This window comes from Micropterus dolomieu, linkage group LG17 (assembly GCF_021292245.1).
Source record: "Micropterus dolomieu isolate WLL.071019.BEF.003 ecotype Adirondacks linkage group LG17, ASM2129224v1, whole genome shotgun sequence".
Lineage (NCBI taxonomy): Eukaryota > Metazoa > Chordata > Actinopteri > Centrarchiformes > Centrarchidae > Micropterus > Micropterus dolomieu.
Genome location: NC_060166.1, coordinates 17260671 through 17273863, shown reverse-complemented (window position 1 = coordinate 17273863; position 13193 = coordinate 17260671). Strand labels below are relative to the sequence as shown.

General features: G+C 38.8%; 1 long non-coding RNA gene across 1 annotated transcript; it reads left to right on the top strand.

Moving 5' to 3' along the window:
* The first annotated feature begins 3444 nt into the window (after positions 1–3444).
* LOC123986671 lies at positions 3445–6942 on the top strand. The gene is made up of 2 exons (XR_006828936.1): positions 3445–3530; positions 6648–6942. It is a non-coding gene; the product is annotated as an uncharacterized LOC123986671 (long non-coding RNA).
* Positions 6943–13193: the final 6251 nt, after the last annotated feature.

Here is a 13193-nt window from a genome sequence, read left to right as displayed (position 1 = left end):
GTGTGAAAGTTTGAGTTTTGAAGGGAGAAGGTGTGGTTGTGTTTATGTAGCTTTAGAAAAGGGTGTTGTGTTTAGACATTGGAGAACATGGACGAAACGTTTGTGAAATGTGTTTTAGCATTTGAGAAAAACTAATACACTCTTGTTAAAGTAAAATCTGTCTGGCACAATATGGTATCCAGCTCATCATACTCTATACCAGGCTGCTGGGCAGGACAGGTTTAAAAAAAAAAAAAAAATTGTCTGGAAGACCCCATTCAAATTAGCATAGGGCTAAATCAGGCTTAACTCTCACACACAAAGTCACACACATTGAAGCCCTTAACTTATAACGGAAAACTTTCTGCAGTCAAATGAGGTATTTGATCAGTGGATCAAATCTGTAAATATGTGATTTTGAGGGTGGGTGATGGAGGATGCCATCTCCTTTGTTGGCAAAATTATTAATCTGCTATCCCCTCCCCCATCCCTTAGTAGTAGAGAGAGTGCCGAGGCAAATGGGTTGTTTAGTTGAATTGTCTAGTCTGCCTGACCCATTGATCCTATATCTGACTGAGGTTTGTGCAAGTCAGAATCTATGGCCTGACTACGGCTCTGAAATATCAGTAGCCTAACTGTTCTGTGTATTGATAAATCCATGGTGCTGAAGTAGCAGACAGATTTGTAATTGCATCTCTATCTCTCAGTTCCACCATTCTGTCAGTTTCATCATGTATCCATAATATACTATAAATACTCAATTCTATACTATATTAAAGCCTATCCTCCCTATAGAGTAGCGTCACCTTTATGATGAAAGTGACAAGTAGCAACGTGTAGTTGTGGGGTACAAATTTGAATGATGCCATCCATATAGTAATAATTGCAAACCAGTTGACAATTCAACTCCTTTCACTACATTAATTTCAAGTCGCACTTTAACTGATAGCTTTTAGATTTTACACTTGAACTGACACAAACTATTGTCAGGACAATTAACATTTCAAATATTTTCAGCGCTTGCACCTTAACTCCTTCCATGACTTCCACTTCAACTGATCAAATTCAAATTCACTCAGCATTTAAAGTGAAAGTTAAAGCACATAATCATTTTTACTTCCATTTCTATTTATTTAAATAATTATGTTTGAAATACCACTTACACTTACTGACTTCATTTTATTTAATATCTCAAAATCCATCAATTACTGCATTATGACATTTTAAAAGTGTTAAAATTGTTCCACACTATGTTTTTTAGTCACATATATTCTTGTTGGCATATGATTTTAATCTACTGTCATTGCTCTCTCACTCCTGTGTTGTATTTTTCAAATGGGTATAGAGTTCTAGCAGAATTTGAGATTGTATTAACCCTTTCAAGACGCTACATGTAAAGACATTTAAAATGCAAGCACACATTTTCTCCAGTTTATGTTTTCTGATCTCAAACCTGGGACATGGCCTCAAAAAGGGAATAAATAAACCTTCACCTGCACAACAAGCACACTGTAATACAGATATGACATATTTCATAGTACATTTCATAATATATACAATATATATATATATATAGGGAAATACAGACAGGTTTGTCAGTTTATAAGAATGAATCTTTAATCTCTTCACACCTTGAAAAATCGGCAATGGGTCCTGACTGAGCCTTCAATTTAGATTTCCTGGCTGTCAAGTTGAGCAAATGTGGTGTAAATTTGCCTTGTTATCCTCTGATGTGTTAATTGCATTTCTTTGTTAGTACTCCCCTACGGTGCATTGAGTTGGCCATTCTGCCATGGTCAGCTTGATAAACAACATAATGCTCATGTGAAACAGTTTGTGTTGCACCTTGCTCATTGTGTGAAACGTTTGTGTGTGAAAGTATTTCACTTGTCTACCTCTTTTCATTATCAGTGGGGTGGACATGTTTTTGTGTGGTGGCTGTTGCCAACCTGGTCCACTCCTAGATCCATACCTGTATGAAGTCATGGAGCTGTTATTAGGTAGACCATTATATTTTTCTCTAATACTGTACACAAATGCATGAACCCATGTCAAGTGTAGTGTAAATATTACATGTTACAGATCTAATCTTCTTTGCTCTCTTTCCCATCCACTGTCCCTCACTTCCCCCACCCCAGTGCACACAAGGGGCTCAGTAAACAAATTGCTGAAATAAAAGGGATTATTAAAGAGTGCTCCTTGTTTTAGAATATAGCAGTGGACTTTTTTTCTTAGAAATAATTTATTCTCCTCTGTATTTTGGTTTATGTTCCCTCTTTCTTTGTTTCTCCAGTGACCTGCCTCTCTCTATTTCTCTCTATTTCTCATTGCCGTCGTAGGTTTTATGGGTCTGAATGTTGATGTCAGTCGAGACTGTGGCTGAGGGCCAAGAGTAATGTAGGGATGTATGAAAAGATGGATGAGAGGAGCAAGAGATTGAGGGAGGGGCGTTGGTGGCGAGAGTGGCAGAGATTTGCAAACAAATTTAATAACTAGCCTGCAGAATGGAATCACTTTGCTAGCTTTAGAATTGCTTACCTCCCTGAAAGAGAGTGAGGAGGAGCGAGAGAGGGGATATCGAAAAAAGAGAGGGTGGGGACGGGGAGGGGAGATGCTCTATTAAAGAGCTGGAGAAAATTTGAAACGTGTCACATCAATTTCAGCCAGTGCAGTTATCAGGGTGTTTGGTTTACACCTGAATACTTGGGGAGAGAAAAAAACATGGAGCAAAAGAGAGTCACAGAGAGAGAGAGAGAGAGAGAGAGAGAAAGAGATGGAGAGTGGGAAATACAGAAAAGGAGAAGGTGGCAAAAGATAGCATGGAGGACACAGAAACCAGGATGTTGAGGTAGAAACACACGGACAGGAAGAGACCAATGGAAGCAGATTGAAATGTTCAAGCAGATGTCCTTTACATGAGAACATGTAACTGAGGAAAAGGTCTAATTAGAATATGACACGGTTCATTAAAACTATTGCATTCTGATAATTTTTGAAGAATAACATTTTTGAACAAAATAAAAACCTAATCAGCCAACATCTTGTTCAAAGGGCTCCTAAATAAGACTCATTATCAGTGATGATATTCAGGGTCATAGTAGCAGTATCAAGGAGTGTGATGCCTTAAAAAAATGAGGTTGTAATCAGTGCGTTGTTGTTGTTTTTTTTTAAAGTATCTGCCACTCAAAAACCCAGAGGACTGAATTGAGATCAGGTCAATCAAAACAATAAATGCTTCATGTTAAGCGAAAATAATCTTTTATAATTTGCTTGGTAATTAGCAAATTAGCAAATTGGTACATGGTAAGTTATTTTTTATTTTTACTGTATTTATTTTATTGTTGCCCTATATTGAATTTAATTGTCATGCCATTACATACGTTCAACACAGACTATCAGCAAGGGCATTTGGGGTTGAATGCATTGCTTGTCTTGAGTTTTACCATGGTTACAAAGGTAGTAATGTTATGAGCCTGGGTAGCACACATGTTTTGAATAGTTTCAATTTCAAAAGAACAACAAATGCTGTTGAAAGCTGGGGCAAAAAAAAGGTATGGTTTATTACTAGGCTAAATATTTGCCAAATAATTTGGCCCTAAGAGTTTTGCTTAGCATTTTGCAAAATGAATCTCATGGTTTAAGATATCCAACCCAAAAGTATTGTTTGACTTGTCTGTAAAGGCTTCTTGCCATGTCAAAAGTGATTCAAATAAATTGGATTTGATATGATGAATGTGTGAGAAAGGCAGGGGAGCTATCATGAACCATTAATTCACAGGCTGGTGAAAGTGCGTCTTATGGAGACACTTATTCTTTGCTTGCAACAAACACATTAGCCAAAAATCACATTACTAATAATGTTGTATTTGATCTGAAAATACAAGTCAAGAATAAAAGCATACTCTTCAAACAAAACATTTATTAATTTCAGCTCTCTACAATAAAGTCTCGAGGTTGGTGCATTCAATGTATGCTTTTTTTCTTTTGACCTGCATGTGTGAATACATATCCCAATGATACCCAGTCATTTTCTATGTTGAAACCATCTGTGCAGTCAATGTTTGGTTTAGGTGAGTGGCTGTTACAATCTGCAATTCACATAAAATTATAGCCTTACCACCAACATTCAAAATGCAACATTGAAGAATGAACAGTGAGTTATTAGTGTTTTCTACTATTTTTTTATCAGGTTGTAAAAACAGAGGTAAAACAAGCCGTTGCAAATATGATCACTGGATAAATACACAAAATACTGACTTTTAGTAATTTGTAAGTCAAACTTAAATTGTACATTTGAATATACCTTTAATTTATGTGATCAAAAATGTTACTGATTGTGCCTTTAATGAATCTGTAAGATTGGACCACATCCTGTCCATAATTACCCAGAATCCTCAGTAATTATTTCCCAGCCTGCTTAATAACTCCCTCTTGTGTAACCACGAATAAAGATTATTTTATTGGCCGGGAATTGTGGCTGTTTGATTCGTTAGGAATGGCGATAGTGTCGCCAGTCTGGTTAATTGCTGCTCTGAAATCATTTTAATAAGAACAAATACCCTTGGTGGGTTCTCTCTCTCACTCTCATTCTCTCCCTCTCTCCTCCTGCAGACAAACACTAACGGAGAGAGAGAAAGAGATTGAAATGTTCTCGTTAAATGAGATATTAAAGTGTCCCCTCTTTCTAATTATTCCCACTGATTACATGCAACAGTCATGGGTTAGCAAGGCTACCAAAAGTCTTTTTACATGCCAACATATTGAGAGAGAGGATGAATGGAGAATGAAGGAACTGCTCCTATGGGGTTTCTGCCAGACCTTATGTCACTTTAATGAAAAGATAATCTATGCATGATGTATACATTAAAGATTAGACTGGCACCTTCAGATACACATTAGTTTCTGCAACTAATGGGCAATCAATAGCTATCTTGCAAAAGTGCCTATTTATAGTCTCATTGAGGTGCATATAAATTATGTGTACATCCCATGCATGTTTGTCTTTCAGCATTTTGTATTGTATCATGTTGTTTTTGCAGCAGTGGTACACAATTGACACCCTGTATAATTCATACCTTTATGAAAAAAGTTTTAAAAGAAAAAGAAAAATGTCCCCTATGACTGTTATACTATTATATGTTATATCATTAGATCATTATTTCTCATGCATTAATGTAGGTGGGCCCACGATGAACCTCCACCCCCACTGTGCTGACAGTCTAGCTCTGCCCCCGAGCCTAACTGATGTAGTTCTACTAGCTGAACTAGTATAAACTGTTAAGTAATTGAATTTATATTAAAACATTTTTTTTAACTCTTCATACATTTTGTGTGTAAAAAGCTTAGTTTGTTAAAGTAACTAGTAACTTTAGTTGTCAGATAAAGTAAAAAGTACAATATTTCCCTTTGAGATGTGGTGAAGTAGAAGTAAAAAGTGGCATGCAAAGAAAATAAGTTCAGTACAAATATCTTGTGTACTTAAGTACAGTACTACTTTGTTGTTTGCTTGGCTTTGGCTACCTGAAACTAAGGACTAGAGAGGTTTTTCTATATTTTGGCTCTGGACAGAAAGCTATCATCCATCATGATGGTGAAGATGGCTGGCCTTGAGCCACAATGCTTTAAGTGGGAGATCCCTCCCCCAGTCATCAAGGCATTAACATGTGTAACAAACAATTACAACACAAAACATCTTTCATAAGCTGAAACATGTAGCCTACTCATTCACACAGCTTGGCATACATGCGTAGGGCAAGTTCTGCAATCCTAGACCTATGACCTACAATATACATTGAGCACTGCTGTTTAGTGGGCTTGTTTGGGGCGACATTTCTTTTTCTTTTTGATACATTTGTATTTATTAAGTATATATATTTAAATAGCCCTTTATCAGATTTACCTATTTTTATAATTTCTATTTGTTCGGGTCAATTATGAACTATATGTAAAACTTGAGAGAATTGGCTGGGGCCGAGGGGCCGCTGCTGCAAATATTTGGGTGGCTCCTCCTCTAACACGCATTATCCCACTCCAAATTTTTAATAAAACTTAAGAGCCCTGTATTGACAGAAATGCAATGTAAGATCCATAACTATGTTTTCAGTGGTGTGTAAAGACCTTACATAATAAACCATTATGCTCTCATTACCTTAGAATGAAACATTTCTATCTACATACACCCCCATCCATGAACGTCGCCACATTGCGTCGTCATGTTTCCACAGTAGCTGAAAACGGACAAAACGTAGGTTCTTCTTGTTCTACTTCTGCTAGAATTCAGGCAGTGTAGACACACATCACTACGATGAATATGTACGTTAGAAGAAGAAGAAGTAGTAATAATATACAGCATGGGTCTGCAAATAAGTTTAGCATCAGAGCAGTTTTTCAACCGTTAGGTGGTGGGTGAGGATATAAGATGTAATATTAGACTTCATTCCCATGGTTTTCGGTTAGCACCTTGAAGGTTGTGTGTTTGATCACACTTTCAATTTCTTTTCTCTCTACAAAAAAATGGATTATGCAGCATTTCTCATGCTCACATTACGGGATGTGCTGCTGTGTTTTTGTTTCAGTGTTTGATCCCTATTCATCAACCTATGGACGCTGTGAAATTCCCATGTCTTCGAGCTGCTGGGTTGTCTATCTGTTTGTGTTCTATGTTGCAGATGCCAGTAGGTGTGGTTAAGATCTTCAGTTATTGGAGCCACCTGGGCCCGGTGTTCTCCAGTATAAAAGCGCATCTCATGTTCTGCACTCCGGGCTAGAGAGGAGGGAAACCCTGTTCCCCATGCTCTTCCTTATTTTTGTTTCTTTCACCATACAACACTCCACTCACTATTCCTTCAAGCATGTATACCTACTGACATGACTGACCTAATGATTATCACACTTCATAGTATTATTTGAATAATAAGTTCTTTCTGTTTGCTTAAAATTAAAAGTAATGATACCTTTACTACAGTTTTGTCTCATCATACTGTTCTTTTTGTTGCGGTTTTGAGCAAGCCGTGACCACGCTTTTTCATTTCCCCAGTATCTCCAAGCAGAAGATATTTAGGGGAATCATGTTTTCTGACGGTTCTTTCAGTGGTGTGTCAAGCAGGCAACAGACTCTTTTAATGTTCAATGGGTCAGTTCAACTCCAAATAAAGCATCACAGTGAACAAGCTTTTCACGCTTTTATTTTGTAGGCAAAAACAGTAAAGAGGAAGTGATTATGTGAGTAACTGTTGCTGTCATGACTGAGATCTATTTCAGCACCACTATCAAAGTATTTATTTAATTATATTTTTTGACGCTATCAAAGCACCATAATCTGGCTGTGGGCCAGATATTATTGCTGGCGGGCAGTGGCAAGGGTCCATAATCACAGAGAGAATAAACATGTTTTCCTTGTCAATGTTTGTATAAACTTTATCTATCATGTGGTTTATAAGGGACTGTGGTGCAGAAACATTACATGTTATTTGTCAGTGGCCAAGTCTCAATAATATATGGTTTTACTGAATAATTAAATAAATATAATTTCTTAATGTATCTACTTGAAGAAACCTCATTTCTTGACTGGCTACTCTCCGCTGTCTCAGAAAACAACACCTTTTGTGCTGTGCCAGCCACCGTAGCTGTCCTACACTCTTTGAAAGGGTAGGGGGCAGTGGTAGACTGCTGGACAGTTGGTTGCAATTCGCAGCCTTACCGCTAGATGCCACTAAATGTTACACACTTAACCTTTAACTTCTTGTCTAGTATTTTATTTGTGGCCCTTTATTTAGCACACCTCTTAATGTGCTTTCATTCTTAGTGAGCTTTCATCTGAATCAATAGTGCTGCAAATAGTGTAGCAGTTCAGATTTTTCTGCCACATCTCTTCCTCTCTTTTCTTCCATTTTATTGCTATTTCCTTCTGTGTAAAGATCAATAGCACTTGGACCTTTAATGGCACAGCACTATTGCTAGTTTTGCCATGTATGAAAGTGAAAATTACCAACATTCAATGGACTGACTGTGTTTGTGAGTTTGTCTGAACGCACTGTGGCTGAGTTTATTGATGGTATCTGATAACGCTGCTGCCTCTCGTTTGTCAAAGGAGATGAGGAAAGACAAAGAGCAAAAATGCGAGAAGAAAAGGCAAATAATTGATAAATTGAAAGAGTGAGAAAGAAAGAAACAGTGAGAGCTCTGTAAGTGCACTGTGTGCTGAATAAATCGAAATGATTGTATGCAATAACAAGCCGAAAAGTATATTCACTACAGTTCATTTGTAGCCCTAATTACTTAACATGACACCCTATTAAACAAAAATAGATGTTTCTGGAAGCATGAAACAGTTTTACACAATATATTTTTGCACGTGTTGCAGTTTGAGGAGTAAAAGTGCATTTGCCAGTTCTGACAACACAGTTTCAACTCCTTCTACTTTCAAGTGTGTGCAATGGCCACATATCACTATTCGGCGAGCTTTACCTTAACCAAAACTTCGCTTCCCGCCACCATATTTAAAAACAATCTGGACTCATACCAGACATCCCCAGTAAGAATATTTCCTTTTATCAAAATTTCAGTGACATGTTGCATCACAGTTTTAAACTGACCTAATCTCCAGAGATACGTTTCAATATGGATTCCATTCACTTTACACAGGGACAAACTCTGCAAAGTCTGGTAACTCTGCCACCGCTGCTCTTTCCCAATGTGTTCAGCAAGATTAATGCTCCACTTCAGTGGTATTATTCTTTGTCATAGCTTCTATTTCCACTGCCATTGTGATGATATCAAGCTGTAGGCCTGTATTTTCACCACACCATCCTAAATTAATTTTACAAATCCAAATTACCTTTCTCCAACCTGTGAATAATCTGATATTGCCTTTACACTGTAGGTGTAAAAATCAAAACCGTGCACCACATCCCCTTTACAGCTCTACAGAGTCATACGTGTAACCTTGCAGTCATCATATCACCTGCTCACTAACTCCTGCACTGACTTCAAGTGTCTTCATGTTAAGGCACACTGCAAACACATGCTGTCGCCTCTTCCATCTATGTTTTGGCTGCTTAGCAATGTATCTCACACAGGTTTATGTTGAGCAAAACCATGAATGTGACATAAGATGACCAATGTATGCATTGAAAATGTGTAAAAAATTGTCAGCTGCATGGATACAGTATATGTGTGTCTGTTTGTATGCATGTGTATTTGTCTGTGCATTTGAAAGTACGCTGAACTGACTGAATGAATAAAGACTTATTGAGACCAAGGCAACATGACTAAATACTCCTCCTGAGTGTAATTTCACTGAGACCTCTAGACTGCATAAAGTTATGGAATGAATCAGCATGGTGGATTGGCCAAGGACTCTTGTCTAAGGGACAGTCCACCATGACCTCCACATACACATACCTTCACCTTACTAGCTCATTCTTAAGATCACATTATACACCTATATAAAAACAGGTATATGCCTCCAGGATTTATTTTTATGAGAAAATCCCTTTATTCTTGTCTGCCAGGAAACAGCTAATTTCTGTGCCATCATCAGCATCCTCGCATGCAAAAATTGTCTCTATTTCTTCTCTTAATTTTCCACTATGGTTAATCTTAATCAACACTATGCAGGGTTTTAGTCATGAGGTGTATCTGGCTCTAAGTGATGACATTAATCACATTACTGAGCTGTATAATGACACATAAACACTATATACACATAATAAGTCAAGTGATGTACAGTATGTCTGGTGATCTCATTCAGTTATGCAGACCTTGCACTACTAGATAATAAGCACTGTATGTAAATGATATCATTCATCACTGAGATCACTGTGAAGTTGATATTGATATTGTGTGTCTTCATGCATTTCTGCTGTACTAGAATTGTGGGTTTACTGAATTTGTCTAAGTGATGCTTTTAAAGGCCATGGCAATACAGCATTCTGGTGTTCATGGTCTACCAATAGCTGCTACTATATCAATGTAGATGAGATGCTATGGATAAGCATTCCAGTTGATTCTCTGCGGGAACCAGCCACTGTTCCCGTCACGCTCCCCGGCTTTCTAGAGATTGATCAGTATCAGTCGCCTGCCTGACAGCTCCAGAATTAAATGTCATTTAGCAAACCTGACAATTTGAGACTGACTGAAAAACAAGTGAGACAGACAGAAGGAAGGAGAGGGGAAAGAGTATGCAGGGTAGATAGGGTGGTTGAGAATGAGGAAGACAAAAAACTACACAGAGAGGGAGGGGGGTATATAGATAAGCCTTGAGACCTTGGAAACACCAGCATAACCCTGCCTGAGGACTTCAAGCTTTGATCAAGGCATTTAAGACTACTTTATGAAGACAGGAGCCTGTGCCTAAAAAAGTTATCAGGAACGTTTTTAAATAAATGAAACCAAGACAAATGGACTTAAGCATGTACTAACCACATGGATATAATATTTTCTAGCAAGCCTCCCAAGTTTACTGCTCTGGTACAATCTCACCGCTGTTTTTAGCCACAACAGGCAGCTGTTTTCAGTGAAAAATCTTTAAAAACCCACTGTACACTACCTGCTCAGCATCAAACAGCAGACATGCACAGTTAGTGAGTAGCTGATGAACATAGTGGACCATTTAGCAGCTACAGAGACAGATTGTTTTCTCACGAGTAGGTACAGACAATTACAGAGCTAAAAGAGAGTCAATATTGGACACAAACAAGACTCCAAAGGAATAATAATGTTTCTCATTGACTGCTGGATGCGTAAATAAGCAACTGTTTGCTAACAAGTTTGCTATATCAACTTAAAAGATTATGATGTAAATGTGTTTACAACTGGTTCCCATCATTAAAAGTAATACACAACAAAGCATTTGTATGTCTTGTGCGTCAGATAGAGAAACAATAACAAACAATTGCAAAAAGTAGTGATAGCAATATTTTAAAACCAATATAATTTAAACAAAAAAGAGGATTGACAAGATTGAGGGTTAAAACTTAAACAGATGTTGAGCCAGCCATCAATTCGCATTGAAGGAGCTGGGTCGGTGGTGGCATGCAGCTGAGCTAGTTGATTTTGCCTCGTTGCTGGTTTGACTGATGTTGCATGGCGGCCTGAGGGCGTGCTGTGCATGGGGGATGTCGGCTGGTGCGGGCGGCCTTAGTTTTTCCGGCGGTTGAGGGGACGGCGGACTTTCATTGGCGGATGCACGGTGACCTGCGCGTTGCGTTTGCTGCCGGGCTGGGACTTGCTGCTGGTTTTTCTCTCCGCTGTCTTTCGCTGTTGTGTTCTGCCGCTCGCTCTCTCTCGTTTGCCCGACCTCGCACGCTTGCGCAGTGTGCACGTTGGGCTCGTCACTTGTGCATTGATGTTGATAATTGTGTGGCACTTGGGCGTTTTCATTGTTTGCTGCTGGATGGGGGGAGCACTGGTCTATTTTGTGTGCGCGCCGCGGTCGGTCCGGGCGCTGCTCCTCCGCGGGTTACGCCTCTTGCATTCCGTCAGCATTACATTGTCAGCTGGCATTTGGATGGTCGTTTTTATTTTTATTTTTTGACTTTTTATTTTTGGGCGTCTGTTGGTTGGGTCGGGGGCATCTGGAAGTCATATACATATATATGTATATTTTTTTGATTGATTGATTTTTTTCTTTCTCCCACCCCTATTGGCTACAGGGGTTCTTGCCTGCCTGTTGCTGGGGTAGGTGTGGCACAGTCGTGGCATCCCACTCTCACTAACAAGTACATTCTTTAACAGGCTTATGCGCACACACATGTACACACACACACACACAGACACATACAGACACATTCACCCACACGCACACAGACACACACAGTCTCACACATAGACACAAACAAATTTAGGTTGTCCCTGGTAGAATTATTCCTGATGCTTTTCTTTCAGTTACTTATTTAAATTAATTGTTATTATTCCAGCTCTCCTGGCTGTGCTGTGTTGCTTATTTAGTGTGCTGGACTGTTTCTTGTTGTCATTTTTCTCTTAGTTGTCTTACTATGTCAGCTGTTTATTGCTGCTGTTCGGCTGGTTGTCTTTTACTATTATTATTATTATTGTTATTGTTTGTTTGTTTGTTTGTTTTGTTTGTTGTTGTTTTTCTCCTCCCCAAGCCCCCCTTTCTGTTCTATTGCAGGTTTCGTTGTTTTCTGCAATTGGTGTTTCTCTCTGCTATTCCCTGTTGTCCCCACCTTCCATCCCCCTTCTCTTACAGGTGTTGTCCTTTCTCTGTGCTGTCTGTTTGTGCCCCCCCATCCCCATGTCTGCCCCCCTGTCCGGCCTGGTGACAAATCAATACATAATTAAATAAATAATAAAACAGACAAAGGAGTTTATTAATACTCTCTTGTTAAAGTAAAATCTGTCTAGCACAATATGGTATCCAGCTCATCATACTTTATACCAGGCTTCTGGGCAGGACAGGTTAAAAAAAAAAAAAGCATTGAAGGAGCTGTTTTAATGAAGACGAGACTGTTCCCAAGATGAGCATTATGGGAGGGAAATACTTTGAAATGGGTAACTGGAGTAACTGGAGTCAAGAGAACCTGTGCTTAGAGGAGTACAGTACAGGGTTTAATGTAAGCTAAATGGCAATGCTGTTCCAAGCAGAGTTTTGTAGGTCAGAGTAATGTTGTTCTGTGTATGATGTCATGGACTTGGGCTTTGTTGATAAGTCTTCCTTCTCATGTCTTTTGGATTTAACTTCCTGTGTTTTTGTGGTCTTGTCTCTCCATTGTTTTTTTCCTTTTGCCTTTTTGTTCATTCATTCTCTTCCCTGTTTTACTTTGAAGTGGTTCTGCCCTTGGTGTTGTGGTCTTGTTTCACTACCTGTTTCAGTGTCACTGAAGTCTGATGTCTGATGGGTTTGCACCTGTCAGTAATTATGTTCATCCTTGCTGGTGAGAGAGAAAATATAGATGACATTCCATCAAACTAATTTTGACAGCTACTTCCGGTCCCGCCCCTAAACCAGATATGTGTATGTAACTGATAAGAGGGGTGTATCCGGTCCTGCCCAAACCGTAAATATGTGTGTATGTAACTGATAAGAGGGGTGCGTACATCCTTCCCTAGACTCCGGTTGTTAAAAACCGTCTGGTTTTATCAGACAGAGTTCGTTTTCGAAACAGGAACCTATTTTTATCAGCCGGAGACAAGAGTTTGGAACTACAGACTTTATATAATAATCTGGTTGTACCAGAAGTAACGGTCCCCAA